Raw genomic sequence first — 22,037 nt, forward strand, 5'->3', positions numbered from 1 at the left:
GTAGAATGATTACAATGTATTTTAAACAAAGTTACGTGAATGTGGTCTCTCAAAACATTTTATTGTACAAATTCAATACCTTTTTAAGCGTTTATTATGCATTGTGGCTGTAACTTTTGCAGTCTGAGGTGTGACAGTAAAACCACGACGAACTTTTTTTTCTGGATAGGATATTTCATACATGGATAGAATATTCATTTTTAATGTAAATCTTAGCAACCTAAGCAATTTTTTTCTTTCCTTATTATATCCAGAACTTTCACCTTCTCCTCTGAAGCATTTTATGGCTTCTTTTTCACATTCCCAAATTGCTACCTTTTCCCTTAAAGTAAGCACTTTATGCTTGTCTTTGGCACATCCGAATTGCCAGCATCACTACTCTTGTGCTTTGGGGTCATTATTAGGTAAAACAAATGTTACTTGAGAACAAGCACTGTGAAACCATGACAGAAGATCTGAAAACCGAGGAAGCTACTAAATGACTAAGGGGCAGGATACACGCATCAAAGGGTTAATTCACGTCCCAGCTGAGAAAGAGCCAGATGGCAAGAGATTTCAACACGGTATTCAGAATGGCATGCAATTTAAAACTTAAGAGTTGTTCATTTCCAGAATTTTCCATTTAATATTTTCCAACCACATTTGACCAGGGTAACTAAAACCCCTAGAAAGTGAAACTTCAGATAAGGCAGAGACTGCTATATTATTTGCAATAGCCCAGATACAGAAACAACCTTAGTGATGAATGGGTAAAGAAAATGTGTTATAGGCATACCATGGAGATATTTTGGGTTCAGGTCCTGAGCCCCACAATAAAGGAGGTCACATTAATTTTTTGGCTTCCCACTGCATACAAAAGTTACATTTATGCTGTGCGGTAGTCTATTAAGTATGTAACAGCATTATATCTTTTAAAAAAATACATATCTTAATTTAAAAATACTTCATTGCTGAAAAACAATAACCATCATCTGAGGCTTCAGCTAGTACTAATCTTTGCTCATGGAGGGTCTTGCGCTTTGATCTTGATAGCTGCTGACTGATCAGTGTGGTGGTTGCAAAAGGGCTGAGGCAATTTCTTTAAATAAAACAATAAAGTTCACTTCATCAATGACTCTTCTTCTCACTTGGAATACTTAAAGGCCACTTTAACCAGCCTAATTTTTTTTCCTTTCCTTTTTTTTTTAAATTGAATTACAGTTGATTTACAATTCTGTGTTACTTTCCAGTGTACATAACTGAATATGTATACATATTCTTTATCATATTCTTTTCCATTATGTTATTATAAGATATTGAATATAATTTACTGTGCTATACAGTAAATCCTTTTTAACTATTTTACATATAGTGGTATGTATGTGTTAATCCCATTCTCCTAATTTACCACTCCCCACCCCTGATTTGGTAACCATGTTTGTTTTCTATGTCTGTTTTGGTTTGTAAATAAACTCATTTGTATTATTTTTTAGATTCCACACGTAAGTGGTATCATACAATATTTGTTTTTCTCTGACTTCACTTAGTAAGATGATGTATATAGGTCTCTCCATGTTGCTGCAAATGGCATTATTTCATTCTTTTTTATGGCTGAATAATATTCCATTGGTGTATATACAGTGCATCTTCTTTATCCATTCATGTGTTGATGGACATTTAGGTTGCCTCCATGTGTTGACTACTGTAAACAGTGCTCCTATGAACAGTGGGGTGCATGTATCTTTTGGAATTAAGAGTTTCCTTTGGATATACGCCTAGGAGTGGGACTGCTGGATCATATGGTAACTCTATTTGTAGTTTTTTAAGGAATCTCCATACTGTTCTTCACAGTGGTTGCACCAATTTACATTCCCACCAACCATGTAGTACGGTTCCCTTTTCTCCGCACCGTCTTCAGCATTTATTGTTTGTAGACTTTTTGACAACAGTCATTCTGACCGGTGTGAGGTGACACTTCATTGTAGTTTTAATTTGTCTTTCTCTAGTAATTAGCAATGTTGAGCATCTTTTCATGCAGGCCTACTATTATTACATATTGTTGGGTCCCAGGGAATAGGGAGACCTGAGAAAAGGTACAGAATGGGGAATGGCCCAGAGCTGAAGCAGTCAAAACACACACAACATTTATTAAGTTCACTGTCTTCTATGGGTACAGTTCCTGGTGCCCCCAAACAATTACAATAGTAACATCAAAGATCAGGTCACCATAACAAATGTAATAATAACAAAAAAGTTTAAAATATTGAGAGAACTACCAAAATGTGGCACAGAGACACGAAGTGACAAAATGCTGTTGGAAAAATGATTCCAACACACTTGACACATCGTTGCCAGAAACCGTCATTTTGTAAAAACCTCAGTATCTGTGAAGTGCAATAAGCAATATACAGTAAGAGCAGGTAGGCCCATCTATAAATTAAATGAAATAAAGAGTAGAATCAGGGGCAGGAGAGTTTGAGGAAATGAGAACATGTTGGTCTAAGAGTACAAACTTCAGGTATAAGTTCTGGGGATCTAATATACCAAATAATGACTTCAGTTATCAATACTGTATTACATACTTCAAAGTAGCTAAGATGTCAAAACTTAATATTCTCACCACACACAGAAAATGTAAATACGTTATGAGGCAGAGATGTTTACAACCAATTCACAATGCATACTGGCATCAAATCATTGCACTGTACACCTTAAACTTACGTAATGTTATATGTCAATGATATTTCAACGAATGGTAGGATTAACCTAGGTTAAAGAATAACCCTTTTTCTCATTTACCCCATTAACGTTTGAGAGAGAATTCCCTCAGTTTTGAAATTCTCTTGTTTCTCAGTCTTTAAGTGACACCCTAGTTTTCTTCCCACTTTCCCAAGTTCTGGTTACTGTGTCACTCCTCAGCCTTTACTGTCTTGCCCAAGGTTGTGCAATCAGCCATGTCTTCTTCTACTTTCTCTTTATTCCTATGGTTTCAACTACCATATGCAGAATGATAATTCCCCAAATCCACATACTCACACTAGGCTAGGACCTAATTCTTCCACCAGACTATCTACTGAATATTTCATTTGGATAAAACCCAGCTTCCTCCAGACATGATCACTATGACCTTTTCTTCCTTCCCTGTCAGTTGGGATGTCCGATCTTGCCCATTCCTTCCCTCCCAACTACTCAATTATCTGTTCCTTTCTCTTATTCCCATGATCATCATTCACTCTCAGCCCCGTATTTCCTGATCCTAGGAGATGAAAATAGCCTCTCGGGACTTCCCTGTGGTTAAGGTTCAGTGGTTAAGAATTCACCTGCCAATACAGGGCACACAGGTTCGAGCCCTGGTCCAGGAAGATGCCACAAGTCATGGAGCAACTTGCCTGCGAGTTGGATGCCACAAGCCTGCGAGCCACAACTACTGAGCCCGTGCACCACAACTACTGAAGCCCACCCACCTAGAGCCCGTGTTCCACAACAAGAGAAGCCACCACAACAGAAGCCTACGCACCACAACCAAGAGTAGCCCCAGCTCACCGCAACTAGAGAAAGACCGTGTGCAGCAACAAAGACCCAATACAGCCAAAAATGATTAATTTTTAAAAATTTACCAGTATTAACTGGAGATAGAAAACTCAAGCAATCATAAAAATAAATACATAATAACTTGTCTAATGTTAACATTTCAAACAGCTTGAAACCCAAATGCTTTCATAGGTGAATTTTTTCACAAGTTCCAAGAACAAATAATTCTAAAGCTTTATGAATTATTTTAGACCATTTTACAATTCCTTTGGCAAAGTCAACAAATCTCCAAAACCAAAACCTGATAAAATAATTCAAACCACTCCCAAACTCTATTACTTATGACACCAGTTCAAGTATTTGCAAATATGATCCATAATCTGAAAGAGAAACACACAAACACATCCCTTGACAAAGTAAGAAACCAGGATGGAGCCAATTAGTCCATATCAATGGGCTGCAAGTAAAAAACTATGATACTCTTAAAGATGTCAAAAAGTTGATATTCAATATTGATTCTTTACTTAAAAATATTCACTCCAGTGGAAAAAAAGGTATGTCTTAACACAATAAAAATGTGTGCACAAGTGTACACACGTGTACAATTATGCACTTCAGAATCTGAAAATCAGTCTAATCTGCTACCAAAGGGTTTCTATAACACAAATAAAATCAGCTCACATAATACAGAATAATATTTGCAATACTTTAAAGTAGAACTGCATACCTTGAACTTCGGGATGAAACACTACATTCTCACAAAGGTCAGAAAATTAAGATGCCTTTTATCATACTGTATTATTAATACTGGAAATTGCTAACCAATGCAGTTAGGTAAGATAAGTAAATGCATGATTATAGTCAAATTTCTGATTTATACCTTATATATCCAAGAAATCCAAAAAACCAACAGAAATACTATCAAAATAACCAGTTCAGAAAAGCAAAATAGTACAAAATTAGTACTATTAAAGACAACAGATTTTTTACCACTTAATTAAATACATGATTGGCTATATTAATTGAAAACTCTAGTGAGATTCTTCTTAAAAGACAAATGGAGAATTCTCTTGCTCTTGAAAACATTGCATCTGTAATGTCAATTTCCCCTAAATTAACCTCTGTATTCAATTAAAATCCTAGCAAATTACTCTTACATACTTATCTAACCGGAATGTTTACTACCAGCACCAAAGCATGCACTGGGTAGGCTAAAAAGTTTCTGCTGATTTTTCTGTAACATTTTACAGAAAAACCCAAATGATCTTTTTGGCCAATCCAATAAATGTACATTCTCCAACAGTACTCTTTGAAACTGCCAACATAAAGAATCCAGATGTTAATCAATATCAGAATGGATAATGATGGAATATTTATACAACTCATTATTATACAAAATAAGAATGAAATAACTGCTATATGCAATTTCATGGATAACTTTTCCAGGCATAATGTTGCTCTGGAAAGCCCGACACACAAAAATACAAACCAAATCAATGGTAACAGAAGTTAGAATGGTGGTTCTTTCTTGCCAAGGGAGGAATAATTGACTGGGAAGTGGACAGGAGTGAGGCTTCTGTGTTACTCATAATGTCATTTAAAAAGTCAGGGTAATGGTTAGTCCCATGAGTGAATGTGTTTAATAGTTGAGGCCAACACAATCAATATCAGATAAGGTAATAATGCATTTTAAATAAACTACCTCTACATCTTACCACCGTTATGATTAATGTTCCTCAAGAGGGCTACTTTTCCTCAGCAGGTAAGAATTATTAAGAGATGCTCTCCATTTCCTTCTAGATTTTTTAAAAGTATGGTAAATTCTATAATTTGCCCTTTAAGCAGATTCAGTTGGTTATGAGTATGCTCTTACTTAATTTAGCCAAGTTCAAAATGAGACTTGAATACTGCTTGCATCTATCTCAGTACTTTAGTATGCAACACTGCGACAGACAGCACATTTTGTTTTTTGCTGTTGTCGTTTACATTTTGGTGGATATTCTATAGGAAAACTGCAAAGAAGGTCACGTGAGTCAGACTGTTTTGTACATGTAAAAATTTAAGGGAATATCCTCACAGTCCGGTGGTTAGGATTTGGAGCTTTCACTGCCGGGGCCAGGTTTGATCCCTCGTCAGGGAACTAAGATCCCACAAGCCACATGGCGCAGCAAAAACAAAAAACAAAACAAAAAAACCCCCGACAGATATTGTTAAGATGCTCTCCACAAAACGCTCCTAACAATGTATATGCTTTTACCAGTAATGTAAACGTACCTATTTCCCTAAAACCCAATGAACACTGGAAATTAATATTTTTAAAATCTGTAATTTTACTGAAAAATGAGCATTTGGGTTTTTTTGTTAATATGTTGCTTATGAGTTTTATACATCTCTCAGTTGAGTTTTATCTCACTGACTTTTTAAAGACCTATCAGTCTATGTGTGTGGTGTATTCGTCCTTATTGCCACATATTTAAACTTCTCTTTTTTAACACCACTGGGATTGACTGGGATTCTGTTAATTTATACTGATCAATTTGGGAAGAACTGACATCCTTAAAATATTAACTGTTTCTAATCTATTTCTCTTCTTTAATTTATCAATCCTTAAATTTAATATGTTTGTGAAAAAGGTCTTAGATTGTTTTATTAAAGTGCTAGATGTTAGTCCACCATTATTTCCACTTTGTTAGCTAACAAAGTCAGGAAAGCCCAGTATTCACACCTTTTAATTTGTATTCATGCTTATTTTAATCTATTCTGTTTCCATCCTTAAAAAACCTGTCATCTGTAGATAATTTGCTAGATCTCAAAAACTGTACTAAGGTCTTTGCATAAATTATCTCATTTTATCTTTACCTGAACTAGCGGTAGATATTACCAGCCCCATTTTCCAATAAATGACATTGAAGCTTTGAAAGCTAAGAAATGTGCTCAAGGACACAAAGGGACTTTATTCATTTCTCATAAACATGTTAACTATTTTACTTTTTTAATCCTTTTAAGACTCTTATTCTCTACTGTCAATTATTTCACAGTATCTTCTGAAGCCTATTTAAGTTGTTTGAATGTTCATTACCTGAATCTCAGGAGATCTAATGGTTGTAGGAAAAAGCAAAAGTCTTAAGAATGAATGTATTTAATGTGCCACTGGTCACTGAAGTGATATGTGCACACCCCACAGAACTGTTGTTTATATATAATTTTTTTAAATGCTGTTCATTAAAATTACTATATTGCACATGTTTAAAAATATATAATAGTTTAACAATACGGGTGAACAAGAAGACTGCTTGGAGTTCGCTCAACTAATGAACTCAAAACATTTCTTCCACATAAACTGTAAACTCTGCTTTCCACTTAAAACACATTATCTTTGTTAATTAGTATGACTGATCAATTCTTTAAACATAATGATAATACAAAGTAAACACAAAGTAATTATATTTTAAAGTGAAAACGTAAAGCACAAAAGACATAAAAAAGTTGGTGAAAATGAAGAAGAAATGATCAGTCACAGTCATGGCCACTGACTTAGTCTTCCTATAGATTTTAATTTAACAGCTAGAGAAAGAAAAATATCCACAAGAATAAGCCTAGCAAAGGTATTAGAAAACTGACATACAATTCTCATATTGCAATTCCAGTATGAAGTGAAAATACCATATAATGCTAGCTCACAATTATGTCAGAAAATCATGCCAAAATACAATCCACCTCTTTATTCTCTTCATTTGTAGAATGAGTGCACTGTTAAAATTAGAACTAAATCTAGTTTTTAAAAGATGAAACAAATATAATTTCAATTTTTAAATTTCATTCACAGAGATAAAACATCAATCAGTTTCATCACTGTTAAAAATTCTTCATTCTAGGGACTTTTCCTGGTGGCCCAATGGTTAAGACTCTCCATGCTTCCACTGCAAGGGGCACAGGTTCGATGCCTGGTTGGGGAATTAAGATCCCACATGCCACAAAGGGTGGCCAAAAAACAACAACAAAAAACTTATTTTAGTTTTCCATAGTCTAGCCTTCCATATAAAAATTCTCAAAAAAAAAATTTAATTAATATTTTTTAAATTACATTTTTAAAAAACCTCTCACTGTTATCCTTTTAAATCTACCTAGTTTTCCTCTAATATTTTAAAGTTAACTTTCATTCTCTCTATCTTAAGTAAAGTCCTAACCATCTTTTTTTTCCCCCCCTTATCCATCCCTCAGCTAATCTTTTTATTACCTGGCACAGTGAATTTTAAACTTCCTTTTTTTTTTTTTTTCTAGTCAGCAAACCCTATCTTCAAATGGAAGTTTAAAAAGAAGGTAAACATAATGATTAACGTTCATTACCTGAAATCAAGTTAAGCAATATTTAACATCTAAGTTGAATAACTGGAAGAACATAAGTAGAAAGAATTAGTTTGTAAGCTAGTGTTTAAAAATATCTTGAGAAATAAGGGACAAATTACAGCACAATGATATGGAAATGTAAATACCAACTACACAGAAAATTCAAAGATAATTTAAAGTTAGGAAATCCATTAATAAAATTCAGCACATTAACGGATTAAAGGAAAAAAAAAAACAACAGATGCAGGTCAAAGCATCTCCCAAATTCAACTCCTCTTTATGATAAAAACTTTTAAACTCTAAAGGAAGAGAATTTAAAGAATATTTACCCAAGAGAACACTGCAGTATCAGTATTTAAAGAAAAAAACACTAGAAACACTCTTTCAAGTACCTAGACCATTAAAAAATGAATCTAACATCATTAGTAACAGAAAACACAATTACAAAGAAAATGCAAAAAGACCACTAACTAGTATCACTACTGGATTTCATGGACTCTGAAGATGCTCTTAATTATTAAATGAACCATTATTTTACATACCACTAAGAAAAATTACTGCTCAGTAAAATGATATAATTTGTCATCATTTAGAACTGTAAAATACATATTGGAGTTGGCATTTGTGTGAAAAATAACCAAAAGAAATGCATTTAGAATATTAAAACTTCTTCACATCACATTCAGGGTGTACTGTGGCTCACTTTTCTGCTCAAAGCTGTTCAATGTCCATGTCTAACTATAGTTTTCTCCCAACAACAAGGTGTTGATGAAGTACCCCTTAATTATCAACTGTAGAATCTTCTTTCAAGTCAATGACACTTACTTCTCAAACTTTGATGCCAGCACTTTATTTTTTGACTAAAGTCATTATTTAATTTTTGCTAAAGTAAGTTAAGCAGCTTCCGTTCAAAGTTGGAAATTTTGCGTTAAAAAGGCTCTCAATGTATGACCACGTATCCTACGACTGAACTATGAATCAAACAACCCAGGCTCTGACTGCTGTTTAATTTCTTTCAACTCTTCCAAGAGCAATTTATTTTACTTTCAGGAATACTGTCTGACAAGTATTAGCAATGTATGTAGTAACCAATAATTACGGTAACTCATGTGGAGGGATACAAAATGAGTAGTTCCTGAATACTGCAGGCTGTGATAAATACATTTCAATTTCAGAGATACTGACCTATAAGGGGGTAAGTGCACCTCAGAATATATGCAATATGGTCATGCATTTAATAATGCAAGTTTGCATAATCGATTTCTGCATGTCAACAGAGTCTGTTATAAATTATAACCTGAAATTGTTACTTTTAAATAACTGCTATTCACTATGGCCACACAAGTTACACAACATAACAGGATACAGTTAACAATGCATCTATGAAAAGCAATATATAGTATGGTATAGGTGTAGACTCTGGAGCCAGATGGTACAATTAAAATTCTAACTCCACTAAGATTATGGGTTTCAATCCCTGGGGTTTAGAAGTTTCATAGCAAACTTAGGATACAAGAAAATGCGTATTGGGAACTCCCTGGTTGTCCAGTGGTTAGGGCTCAGAGCTCTCACTGCCAAGGGTCAGCGTTCAATTCCTGGTTGGGAAACTAAGATCCCACTAGTCATGCAGCACGGCCAAAAAAAATAAATAAATGAAATGTGTAATTATCGCAGGGAGATTTAAAAAGTTATTATATTAGTACTGTCTGAAGAACAGTGCTGGCACACAATAAATGTTTGATGACAATGGCAAAGATGATAACGATGATGGAGAAAATGTTATAAAAGGACTTTAAAAAGCCTATATAAATAAACAGACAAACCATGTTCATCAAAGGCATATATATGTCCATATACTGTATAAACTTGATGCAAATACAAAAATCTAATAATTTTTCCAATTGAAATAAACAGTCTAAAAAAAGTTAAAGGAAAAAGATGACTAAAACAATTCTCCAAAGAATAAGAGAATACTTACTAAGATTTTATTATAATCACAGTTTTAAAAACAGGGTATACAGATATGCAACAGACCAATGGAACCAAAATGGGAAAACGTTCAATATCCTTGTATAGGAATTCAATATACCTCATAAACTGAATTACAAATCAGTGAGAAAGGCTAAACCTGCCAATAAATCTACATCTAAAAAACAGAATTAGAATCCTACATCAAAAAATACAGAAAAAAAAATTCCAGACAGACTAATCATCTATATATAAAAAAGCAAACTGTAAGAGTTTGTGATAAGGGAAGAATTTGTCGAAGATACAAAAAACACAAGCCATTCTTGAAGATTAAAAAAAAATCATCTCACATGAAGTTCCACTCAACAAAATATGGCAGAAACAAAGATTAAAGACAAGTCACAGACTGAGAAGGTATTTACAGTGAAAATCACTTTTACACAGAACATAAAAGTAACACCTAAAAATGAATAAGAAAAATGTGTTAATGGAAAGTGGCCAAGATGGAGGAATTGGAAGACCCTGAGCTCACCTCCTCTCACAGACACACCAAAATTATATCTACAGAACAAGTATTGTTGAGAAAAACCAGAAGACTAGTAGAAAAGATCTTCCACAACTAAAGATACAAAGAAGGAACCACAAAGAGACAGACAGAAGGGGTGGATATACAGTACAGTCAAGGCCTATGCATATCCCTGGGTAGGTGACCCACAAATGGGAGGATAATCATAATTGTAGAGATTCTTCCCAAGGAGTAAAGAATTGGAGCACCACAGTAGGCTCCACAGCCTGGGGGTCTTGCGCTGGGAGGACAAGTTCCCAGTATGTCTGACTTTGAAAGCCAGTGGGGCTTACTCTGAGGAGACCCAGAAGAATGCGGGAAATAGACTCCATTCTTAAAGGGCACATACAGAAGCTGTAATTTGAAAGACACCCAGGTTAGATCCATATGCTGATATCTGATCTTGGAGAGTCTCCTGGAAAAGAAGGGGCAAATGGAGCTCACCCTGGGGACAGAGTCACTGGAGGCAGCCATTCTGGGGAGCCTTGTTCTACCATGTGGACACTGGTGCTGGCAAGCACCACTCTGGAACCCTCCCTCTAGCTTATTAGCACTGCGACCTGGTCCAGCCACCAGTCTGTCAGCACCAGTACCAGGAAGTCCAGGCCAAGCAACTAGCCAGGAAGGGACCCAGCCCCACCCACCAGGAGGCCAGCTAACCTTAAAGTCCTTCAGCCCATAGCTGCCCTGGGAATCAACCACACACACAAGTGCACTGGCACTAGCACGGGACCACCCAGCCTGGGAACCTCATGGGACTTCACATCTGGCCATCAGAACCAGGCCCTGCCCACCAGCTGGCTAACACCAACTCCAGGACACCTTCAGCCCTGCAGTTAGAGACCCCAGCACTCAGCTCAGCCCACTAGTGGGCCAGCACTAGCCCCAAGACCCACTAATACTCCACAGCCAGCTACCCTATGTACAGAAATAAAACCTCAGAGGAACTAAATGAAGTAGAGATAGGCAATCTACTCAATAAAGAGTTAAAGGCAATGATCATAAAGATAGTCAAAGAATTTGGGAGGAGAATGGATGCACAGAGTGAGAAGTTAGAAGTTTTTAACAGAGTTAGAAGATAAAAAACAACCAAATAGAGGGGAATAATACAATAACTGAAATGAAAAACACACTAAAAAGAATCAACACTAGATTAGATGATACAGAAGAACATATCAGTGACTAGACAGACTAGTGGAAACTGCTGAGGCTGAACAGAAAACAGAAAAAGAATGAATAGAAATGAGGATCGTTTAACACACCTCTGGGACAACTTCAAGTGTACTGATATTCACATTACAGGAGTCCCAGAAGGAGAAGATATTAAGAAAAGAGGCAGAGATAATATCTGAAGACATAATAGCCAAAAACTTCCCTAAAATGGGACACAGACATCCAAGTCCAGGAAGCACAGAGAGTCCCATACAGGATTAACCCAAAGAACACATCAAGATACGGTGTAATTAAAATGGTAAAAGTTAAAGACAAAGACATAATATTAAAAACAAGTTATGTACAAAGGAACTGCCCATATTTGCATGTAATTAATCTGTAACAAGGGATGCAAAAATAATACAATGTGGAAAAGAGAGCCTCTTTAATAAAGCTGTTGAGAAAAGTGGATAGCTACATGCAAAAGAATCAGACTGGACTACTCTCTTGCACCATGCACAAAAATAAACTCAATACGTATTAAAGACTTAAACGTAAGACCTGAAACCATAAAAATTCTAGAAGAAAACACAGGCAGCAAACCCTCTGACATTAGTATTAGTAGTATTTTTTTTACACACGTAAAAAAGAGAAATTTTATTTCTCACAAGGGATATAAAAATAAACAGATGTGGGACTACTTCAAACTAAAAAGCTTTTGCACAGGGAAGGAAAATATCAACAAAACGAAAAGGCCCCCAATTGAATGGGAGAAGATATTTGCAAAGGATATATCCAATAGAGCGTTAATATCCAAATGTAAAAAGAAGTCACACAACATCAAACAAACAAAAGAAAACAAAACCCACAAACTACCCAATTAAAAACAGGCAGAGAATCTGATAGACATTTTTCCAAAAAACACATACAGATGGCCAACAGACACATGAAAAGATGTTCAACATCACTAATTATTAAGGAAATGCAAATCAAAACCACAATGAGGGATCACATCACATCACACCTGTCAGAATGACTAGCATCCAAAAGACAGCAAATCACAAGTATTGGCAAGGGTGTGGAGAAAAGGGAACCCTTATGCACTGTTGGTGGGAATGTAAATTGGTGCAGCCACTATGAAAAACAGTATGAAGATTCCTCAAAAAATTAAAAATAGAACTACCATATGATCCAGCAATTACACTCCTAGGTATTTATCAAAATAAAAACAATAATTAGAGAAAATACATGCACCCCAATGTTCATTACTACAGGACTGTTTACAATCGCCAAGGTATGAAAGCAACCTAACTGCACCATGCAGATGAATAAAGATGTGGAATGTTAGCCATAAAAAAGAATGAAATATTGCCATTTGTGACAACATACATGAACCTAGAGGATATTAGACTAAGTAAAATTAGTCAAAGAAAGACGAATACCGTATGATTTCACTTACATGTGGAATCTAAAAAAACAAATGAACATAACAAAACAGAAACAGAGGGATAGATACAGAGAACAAACAGGTGGTTGTCAGAGGAGAGACAGGTGATAAGAGGAAAGAAATAGGTAACGGAGATTAAGATATACAAACTTCCGGTTGCAAAATAAATGAATCATGGGTATGAATATACACGGTGGGGAACAGAGCCAATAACTGTGCAATATCTTTGTATGGCCACATATCGTAACCAGACTTACTGGGATGATCCCGTTGAAATGTATAGGTAAGTCGGATCACTAAGCTGTGTAATAGGATCAAACATAGTGTTGTAGGTCAATTACAACAAACAAACTCACAGAAAAAGAGATCAGATTTGTGGTTACCAGAGGCGGGGCTTGGGGAGAGGGGTAAGTGGGTGAAGGTAGTCAAAAGGTATTAAACTTCCAGTTATAAATAAGTACTAAGGATGTATGTACAAAATAATAAGTGTAATTAACACAGCTGTATGTTATATATAAAAGTTTGTTGAGAGTAAATTCTAAGAGTTCTCATCACAATGAAAAATATATTTTTTCCACTTATTTGATTTTATATCTATGACTGATGTTCACTAAACTTACTGTGATAATCTTTTCATAGCATATGAAAATCATTACACTGTATGCCTTAAACTTATACAGTGCTCAGTAAAACTGGAGAAAAAAAAGAAAAATGGGTCAAGAATAGGAATGAGCAATTCACTGAAGAGGACAAACAGCCAATAAACATATGGTATAAAAAAAAAAAAGCCTCCACCTCACCAGTATTCTGACTGACGCAAAGTTAAAGCGACAATCAGAAAACATCTAATCCCTGAAGACTGGAAGAAATTAAACTGTTAAATCTTTGGCAGTGCTATGAAGAAAGAGAGACTCACAATTTAGTATCAACTAAATACAACCACTGTGGAAAGAACTTGGCAATTCCCAGTAAAGCTGACAATGCATATATATACACTTCAGTGTACCAATTCCACGTATATCATAAACCCAAGAGAGAAGAGTTATGTGCAAAGAGAGCAGCACTGTTTTGAAAATTCAAACAACTTAAAACTTAACTGTAGCTATTAATGAATAAATAAGCCAGGGCTTATTTATTTACTAAAATACAAGTCTATTATTAAATTAGACTAGGAATTTCTCAAACTTTTCCACCTCAGGACTCCTGCATAATTTTATAAAATGTTGTACTGAAAAATAATGTTATAAGAATAATGGACTGTCCATATTCCTATTAGGTGAAGAATATGGGGGAGGAGAATAAAGCAGGGAGGGAAGGTTATTCCTGAGCTCCCATTTGGACTTTGTGCCTTTATAATGTGGACACAGTATGCCTTAATATTTATACCTTTGTCCACAACACAGTATCTGTTTAAGCTAATTTCAATTGGAAAGTTAGTCAACTCCATATAAATCTCTGCATTCAATCATTCAAATAATATTTACTGGAAATGATGTCCATGCGCCAGATCATTTTGCTAAGGGGACAAGGCAGGATGAGAAACTGTCTCTACAGTTAGGACCTCAAGAAAACAAAATATAAACTAACAGAATACAATAGATTCAATGGTAAGTTAAAGATGTCTGTATTGTTCTATGGGACACAAAAGAAAAAAAAGCCTGGGAAAATAAAGTCACAAACAGAAAGAAATCAACAAGCAGGAGTTGTTTTAGGAATTCTATGAAGAAACTGCTTTTTCAGCTCATATTATGTATCTAATATGTATCAGATACATTTTATTTTAGCCATATTGAGTATGGAATGTCAGGAAGGCAAATGAGTTGTTCAGTAGGCAATGAGAAATGCTAGATGAGAATCTTAGACAAGAGGAGACAGTGAAGCCGGGTAAGACTGGAGAAAAAAGGATAGAGGACTGACCTCAAGGGAGAGTCCACATGAGGTTATAAAAAGAACCACAGCAGAGACAGAAAGCAGAGTTTCTGAAACACAAAACACTTTTATGTGACATACCAATTGTACTGTGGAATAGTCTCATTATTAGGGAAATAATGAATTTAGAAATAAGTGGGATAAAAAGAAATAAAAGGACTGATGATTTTTAGAAGATTAGAGAACCTAAGAAAATTTTGAGAGAGAAATGAGCCAGCAGAGTGTCTGGGAAGAGCTTAAGCAGAGCACCTGGGCTTGGAAGGAGAGCACTGTAGCAAAAGAAATGGGAGAGAGCCTAAGTAGAAATAGAGGAAAAGCATGATGTTAATGAGAACAATCATTTACAACAAATGACCATCTACCTTTCTCAGTTAAGTAAAAGAATAAAAAGACTTCAAAAATTTGAAAGACTGGAGTTGAGAATTTTTTTTAAAAGTTTGTAATTGCCAATGTGCTCAAATACAAATAACACAAAGAAGATTATTCTGTGACAATACAAATTAAATAGGATCAGAGAAACCATTTACAAAAAGTGCTGTATGCTTTTTTTTAAAAAAAGAAAAACTGCCTCTATTTGAAAAATACACATAAATTAAAACAGCTGGCTAATACCTGTCATCAGAATCTACCCCTTCAAGCAAAAAACATCATATATTTAACCGTTTCTGATAGAAATGCTTTAAAGTCATACACTTACCTGTCTTCTTAATTATACATTTGAGTTTAGTATAATCATTATCTTGAACATCCTTTGTTGCTGTACTGGAACATCTGCTGCTGCTGTACTATGCAGCATACAATTCTATCTTCTCAGAGTTCTTTGTGTTTCCCAGCTGTCAAGATATAAAGCAACTATTTCTACAGTTTATGTTCATACTTCACACCTCAACAACTAGGTTGCATTAGCAACTTGCTTCCCATCTGTCTCTTTCAGTCCAGTTTCTAAGTTTTCTAAACATGGCCATTCATGATAAATGTAAAAATCTTTCTCATGGAGCATCACTGTTGAAAGATTAGCAAACACCTACTTTCTGAAACCTGCATCTAGAACATTCATAAATGAAAAAACGAAGTTTAAAGCTTGGTTTAGAGAAGAGTAATAAAATTATTTTCACGATGCGGTTGCCTTCACCAGGGGGAAGGAGGTTTGCACAAGGTCATGTAAAGGTTACTTATTGTGTTTTTAGGAATTACTCTTCTGTTTTTTCAAACCTACTTCCTAAATTATTCCTGTAATTCTGAACCATGGTTAACTAAAATTTTGTTCACTATAGGAAATATAATACTTTTGAGCAAAACGTTACTTTATGTTAGAACTCAGGATAGAAAAAAGGAGCAGCTGTCGGGCTACCCTAATGGCCCAATGGTTAAGAATCCGCCTGCCAATGCAGAGTACACAGGTTTGAGCCCCGGTCCGGGAAGATCCCACATGCCATGGAGCAACTAAGCCTGTGTGCCACAACTACTGAGCCTGTGCTCTCGAGCCCAGGAGCCACACAGCTACTGAATCCCACGTGCCTCAACTACTGAAACCCGCGTGCCTAGAGCCCGTGCTCTGCAACAAGAGAAGCCTCCGCAGTGAGAAGCCCGTGCACCGCAAGGGAAGAGAAGGGAGTGGGGAGCTCACTGCAGCTAGAGAAAGCCTGAGCGCAACAATAAAGACCCAACGCAGTCTTTATTAAATAAATTTATTTTAAAAAAGAAAAGAAAAAAGGAGCAGCTGTCAAGAACACACGAGTCATTCAAGAAGCAGCAATACTCGATAATTTTTCTAGTAAAGAAAAACACTGATCAACTTACTACTAGTTTTCATTACTTCTCAACTATAAAAGTTCTCCCCAATGGCTGGAGCCAGAACTGCTAAATGAATATGAAGCACGGCTTAGGTGTTCCATCAGTCTACCTTAGAATCTACCTTTTCTAGTCTCAATTTCCAGTATGCCCCTACCTATACCATCCACTCTAGTTAAACTGTAAATATGTGCTGTCTTCTGAAGAAGCTTCAAACTTAAAATATGCCCTTTCCCTACTTCTATCTCCACCTAATTAAGTCCCACAAATTTTCAGTCAGTACCTTCCTAAAATTCCTCCTACTTCAGGGACCATTTCCTAATGCTCCAAATGAAGACCTCGCATTCCTATGAAACCTTAGAGGTGAACTTCTAGCAGGCATAATCCAATTTTAGGAACTTTTTCAATCTTTACTAGTACAGCGCAAAGCTCACACAGGCTTAAGAGTTCACCAGTAAACCTGAATAATATACAATGTAAAGTACTGTAAGGAATGGGACTGTACCTCAAGAGTTTTCAAATAAGACAAAATCTAAACAGCAGCACGGTACAAAAACACGAAAATAATGCATCACTTTATCGTACTTCAATAAGAAAACGCCATTTCCAACTCTTACTATATACAGTGTAAAATTATCACTAGTCGCTTAAACGAAAGTTTCCAACAAAATTTTTCCAGCTAAGGAAAGAAGACTTCAGACTTTTAATCGCTTTCGAAGTATTTGTATCCTGCGGCACAAAAAAGAGTTGCGAGCACTTTTTTCCCATCAAATTCAATTTTTATTACTGAGATACACAGGGAGGCAACTGTTGGAAAACCCCAAGGAAGGCACGTCGGGGGGCATGTATGACTTAAGTAAAAATAAAATTTCCTAGATTCTCATTTGCCTTCGTGAGCCCAGGTGCCTAGGCGGTCATCGGCCCTAACCGCCCTAGGGTGGCTTCAAGCGCGGGGGTAAGGCGCGAGGTCGTGATTGCCGGCAGCTCGGCTAAAATGCAGCGGAAGCAGCAGCCAGCCAGCGAGCTGCGGTCAGCACGGCAGGAAAGTGGCGCTGCCGCCGAGCACCTGGAGCCCGAGGGCTCATCACGACTGCGAGTACCACGGCCGCTGTAGGGAGCTAGCACGCCCCCTCCGCGCGTACACGCTGCCGTGCCGGGCCTCCGGTACCCGCCACCCGAGCCGCCGCCCGCCCGCTTTCCGACCCCGCCTCACGGGCTGTAGCGGAATTTCCCCTTCAGAAGCCACCTTCAAGATGGCGGCTCCCCCTCCCAGCAATCCCTCCCAACCATTCCCTGCAGCAGGCGTAAATCCGCCGCCATCTTGTCCCCCCTCGCTACCCCCTCCCCGCCGATATTTACATAGCGAAAAATTGGCAGGCAGGCCAGCGGCCTTCACCTCACGCCTGCAGCCTTCGCCTCCTTGCCAGGCCTCACTCCCGCGCGGTGCCCGGGCGGGCCGCGGCGCCAACCCGGCGCCCCTCGGCCGCCTCCCGGGCCACAGGGAGACCCTCCCCCACATCCCGCCCCGTAACAGACCGCGCCTCCACCGCCGCTTGGGGCAGCCGGGCTCCTTCCCGGGCCTAACAGCGGCCTCCGTGGGGCCTGCTCGGCGCCACACGCCACACTGCCCCGCCTAGCGCGAAAAAGCGCCACGCGGGCCGCCGACCAGGCCGGGACCAGGCCGCCCCACTCGCTCTAGGCCCCGCGGCCGCGTCCCTGACTCACCAGACCCAGGTGCGGGCGGTCAGCGACGGTGGCGGGTGCCGCAGGCCGGCCTTTCTCTGGACCACTGGGCCGGGCTCCGGCTGGTGGGGCGGGCGGAGGGAGGGAGGAGGGGCCGAGCTCGGAGCTGACAAAAAGCGGCCCAGCTCCCCGGCACGGGCCCGCCGTCAGCACGTCACGTCACCGCCTGGGACAGAAACCCAAGAAAATGCGGAAGGGTAGATAAGCCCCTTCTTCTGCCCGGTTGGTCCCTCGGCGTCTCGTGTCGAAGCCAGTCAGGCCCTTCGACCCGAGAGCATAGTTGCCGTGCTCCGGCGGGGTCTCCGGCGGCCTGACTGACAACGTTCCTTTCTCCTCCTCCGCGCTCCCGCCCGCCGCCGCCGCACACGCGCCACTGCCACCACCTCGGCCGTAAAACCCACGCAGGGCCGCGGTCCGCTGACCCCGCGGAAAGACAGGAGGTCCGCACCTGCCCGGACCGAGCTCTGCTCAGAGGCGTATCGCGTCTCGGCGCGGGTCGTGGCCCAGGTACCTGCTCGAGTTGTTCGCAAGCTGTCAGACCCATGCCTGCAGAAAATGTGTTTTCTTCATCCTTGTAGCTAGAAAATTTAGCAACCCCCGCCGTACCCTTCCTTCGCTTAAAAAGAAAAAAAAAAAAAAAATTGAAATAAAAATAGGCTTGCCACTCTGAATGGTTGTGGGCAAGAGCAGCAGGCGGCTTATTCTAGAACTACCACATATTTTCATTTTTAAAAGTTAATCAGAGAACCTAACTGATTTGAATGTAATGTGGGAGAGGATTAAACTCTGAAAGCGATTTTGCACATTTCAATGAACAATTTTTAACGTATCGTGCATTTTCTGTGTACCTTGTGTTTGTGGATTTGTGAGCCTATTGAAATGTAAGTTTTGTGTATTTGTTTCATAAGTAATGCTTTTTTTTGTATTTCAGTATTCATATATAGTGGCAGAATTGGCTATGGATTTTTTTTTTTCAAGCAAACTACATAAACAGCTCTTTAAACGTTAAAAAGGCCTGAAAGAGTAAAATGTATTTGATTAAACAGACATTTATCAGCTCCGAAACCATGTATTTTCTGTTTTTATTACTTTAAATTTCTATGCTGTCTTTCCATACTGAACTTGGGGTCCAAACTTTGAAAGATGCTAGTCAAAAGTGAAACAATGTTGTCTTTCTCTATATTAATCTGGAATCCGACATGCTGTATTTCCTCAGTATGGACCTAAATGATAAAGACATTTTAAATAACAAGGAATACAAAAATAACAGAGCTTGAAAAAAGGAGAATAAATAAATAAATAACAGAGCCAATAGAATACAGGTGGAGAAATCTCTTTCTTTAAATGTAGAGGCCAAATATTTAAGTTTTCTATCATGCATATTGTCAAAACTCCCAGAATGCAACTCGTCCTTGCCTCATATACATTAAAATCACGAAAGGCTTTGTAAAAGGAAAAACAGAGGTACAGTTAGAAATCTCTGGGAAAGTCTCTGGGTGATAGTTTTCCATTCATGTCCATAGCTTAGTTTTGTTTTTGTTTTTTCTGAGTGACTAAATTTTGTTTCAGAAATCACAAAAGACAACATGTCATTATTGTTTATAGAAAACTACAAAAGGCTGTGATAGAATATATTTTCACAGAAAGGTGAAGAAAAATATTTTTTCAGGTGAAAAAGAACTAGCTTAACTTCAAATGTAATTAACATAATTTCAAAATAATGACAACCAGTGTTTATTTTCCGAAGGCCTTGTTTAATGTTATGGTATGCTAAGAATGGGGTCTGACATCATCCTTTCAACTGTAGTACCATAATCAGAACACAAAAAGATAATGTCAGTATTCTTGTTAGATCTCCCATGATTATAAAAAATACTAGTAGGACCATCAGTATAAAGCACTTAAGAGTGGCCACAGTAAAAAGAAAAAGATGTTTTCTAATTTCAGAGTTAAGTAGTTTAGACAGTGTTATTTTTATAATAGCCTTTTGAAATTACATTTCACACGTTAAAAGATTGTTAACCTTTGATAGGATACAAGTGATGGCCTAATTATATTTGTTGATAAACCATTATTAGAATTCAAGAAAGATTATTCCATAGATGACTATACATATGAAGTCAACTATATTACATTAGCTTTTTTAAAATGCAAAGTCATTTGTATTTCAAATACATTTATGGATAGCAGTAAAGAAATACCAGTATATGACAAATCATTTTACCAGAAATACATGTAAAAATACAAGATATTTATGATAAAATGAAGAAGTATGAAGAGATGTGAAATTGTTTAACATTATAAAATATGAAAGTAGTTACAGTAAGACCTTTAGTACACCTAACATCACCATGAGTTTTAAAGGATCTCCTACACTCTATCTTGTATTAAAATTATTTATCATTGTTTTAGTATTAGGGGAGGGGCCTACAGAATTCTGGACACAGAGAGTAAGGAAGATGTGCTTGGTTCTTGCCCTTGGGGAACTCCATATAAGCAACTGCTCCTGACAATGAAAACATTCAGAAATGCTTTCACTTTCACATACAAATACACAAAAGGAAAAGTTAGACAGTAAGCAAAATATTTTGAAAGTGTATGCTGTAAATACAAAATGCCTGTTTTCAAAGAAAAGGAATTTTTATTACTACTAAAATATTTTTCTTTTTTCAGAGATGTGTGTATCAGAGGGTTACAAGCTATAAATATCAAGGTTTTGGAACTTTAATAAAGTATCAAAAAATGGCATGGGGGCTTCCCCGGTGGCGCAGTGGTTGAGAATCTGCCTGCCAATGCAGGGGACACGGGTTCGAGCCCTGGTCTGGGAGGATCCCACATGCCGCGGAGCGGCTGGGCCCGTGAGCCACAATTACTGAGCCTGCGCGTCTGGAGCCTGTGCTCCGCAACAGGAGAGGCCGCGATGGCGAGAGGCCCGCGCACCGCGATGAGGAGTGGCCCCCGCTTGCCGCAGCTAGAGAAAGCCCTCGCACAGAAACGAAGACCCAACACAGCCATAAAAAAAAAAAAGAAAAAAAAATGGCATGAATAAGAGACAATACAAAGTTTTCAATCTTCTTCTGAAGAACAAGGCCATACTTCAATTTATTACTTAGAAATCTCTTCAGCAAAATATCCAGGTTCACCACTCACAAATTCTATCTTCCACAAAACACTAAAATGCAATTTAGCTAATTTCTTTACCACTTTATAACAAGGATCACCTTTCTTCCAGTTTCCAGCCCCTAACATCTCACCAGAGCAACTTTAATATCCGTATTTCTACCAACAGTGCCTTCAAAGCAATCTAGGCTTTTTCAGCTTCTAATCAGTACCTTTTTCAGCTTCTAATCAGTACCCAGTTCAAAAGAAGCTTCCACATTTTTAGGTATTTGTTATTGCAGCACCCCACTTCTCAGTACCCAGAATCTGTATTAGTCAGTGTTCTCCAGTGTTGACGTATAACAAACTCCCAGTTATTTCTTCAGGAAAAAAGGGGAGGGGTTTTGAGATCAGCAGAGAATTGCTATTCACAGTCTGCAACCATGGGTGAGCCACACACAAGTTCCAGCACAATAAGCAAAGGAG

General features: G+C 37.8%; 1 protein-coding gene across 5 annotated transcripts in view; it reads right to left on the bottom strand.

Annotated features, from left to right (window-relative positions):
- LOC137757645 (zinc finger X-chromosomal protein-like) overlaps positions 1–18,766 on the bottom strand; it is a 62,643-nt gene extending 43,877 nt beyond the window's left edge. For 2 of the 5 annotated variants that reach the window (XM_068534246.1, XM_068534248.1), the window contains exons 1-2: positions 18,435–18,766; positions 15,616–15,751 (exon numbers count right to left, since the gene is read on the bottom strand). The gene's annotated coding sequence lies outside the window, so the exon portion shown is untranslated. Of the gene's footprint in view, positions 1–15,615; positions 15,752–18,068; positions 18,197–18,434 lie in introns of those variants that run through there. The other 3 variants (XM_068534247.1, XM_068534249.1, XM_068534250.1) reach the window with 3 other exon arrangements.
- Between the last annotated feature and the right edge of the window lie 3,271 nt (positions 18,767–22,037).

This window comes from Eschrichtius robustus (genome assembly GCF_028021215.1).
Source record: "Eschrichtius robustus isolate mEscRob2 chromosome Y unlocalized genomic scaffold, mEscRob2.pri SUPER_Y_unloc_1, whole genome shotgun sequence".
Classification (NCBI taxonomy): Eukaryota; Metazoa; Chordata; class Mammalia; order Artiodactyla; family Eschrichtiidae; genus Eschrichtius; species Eschrichtius robustus.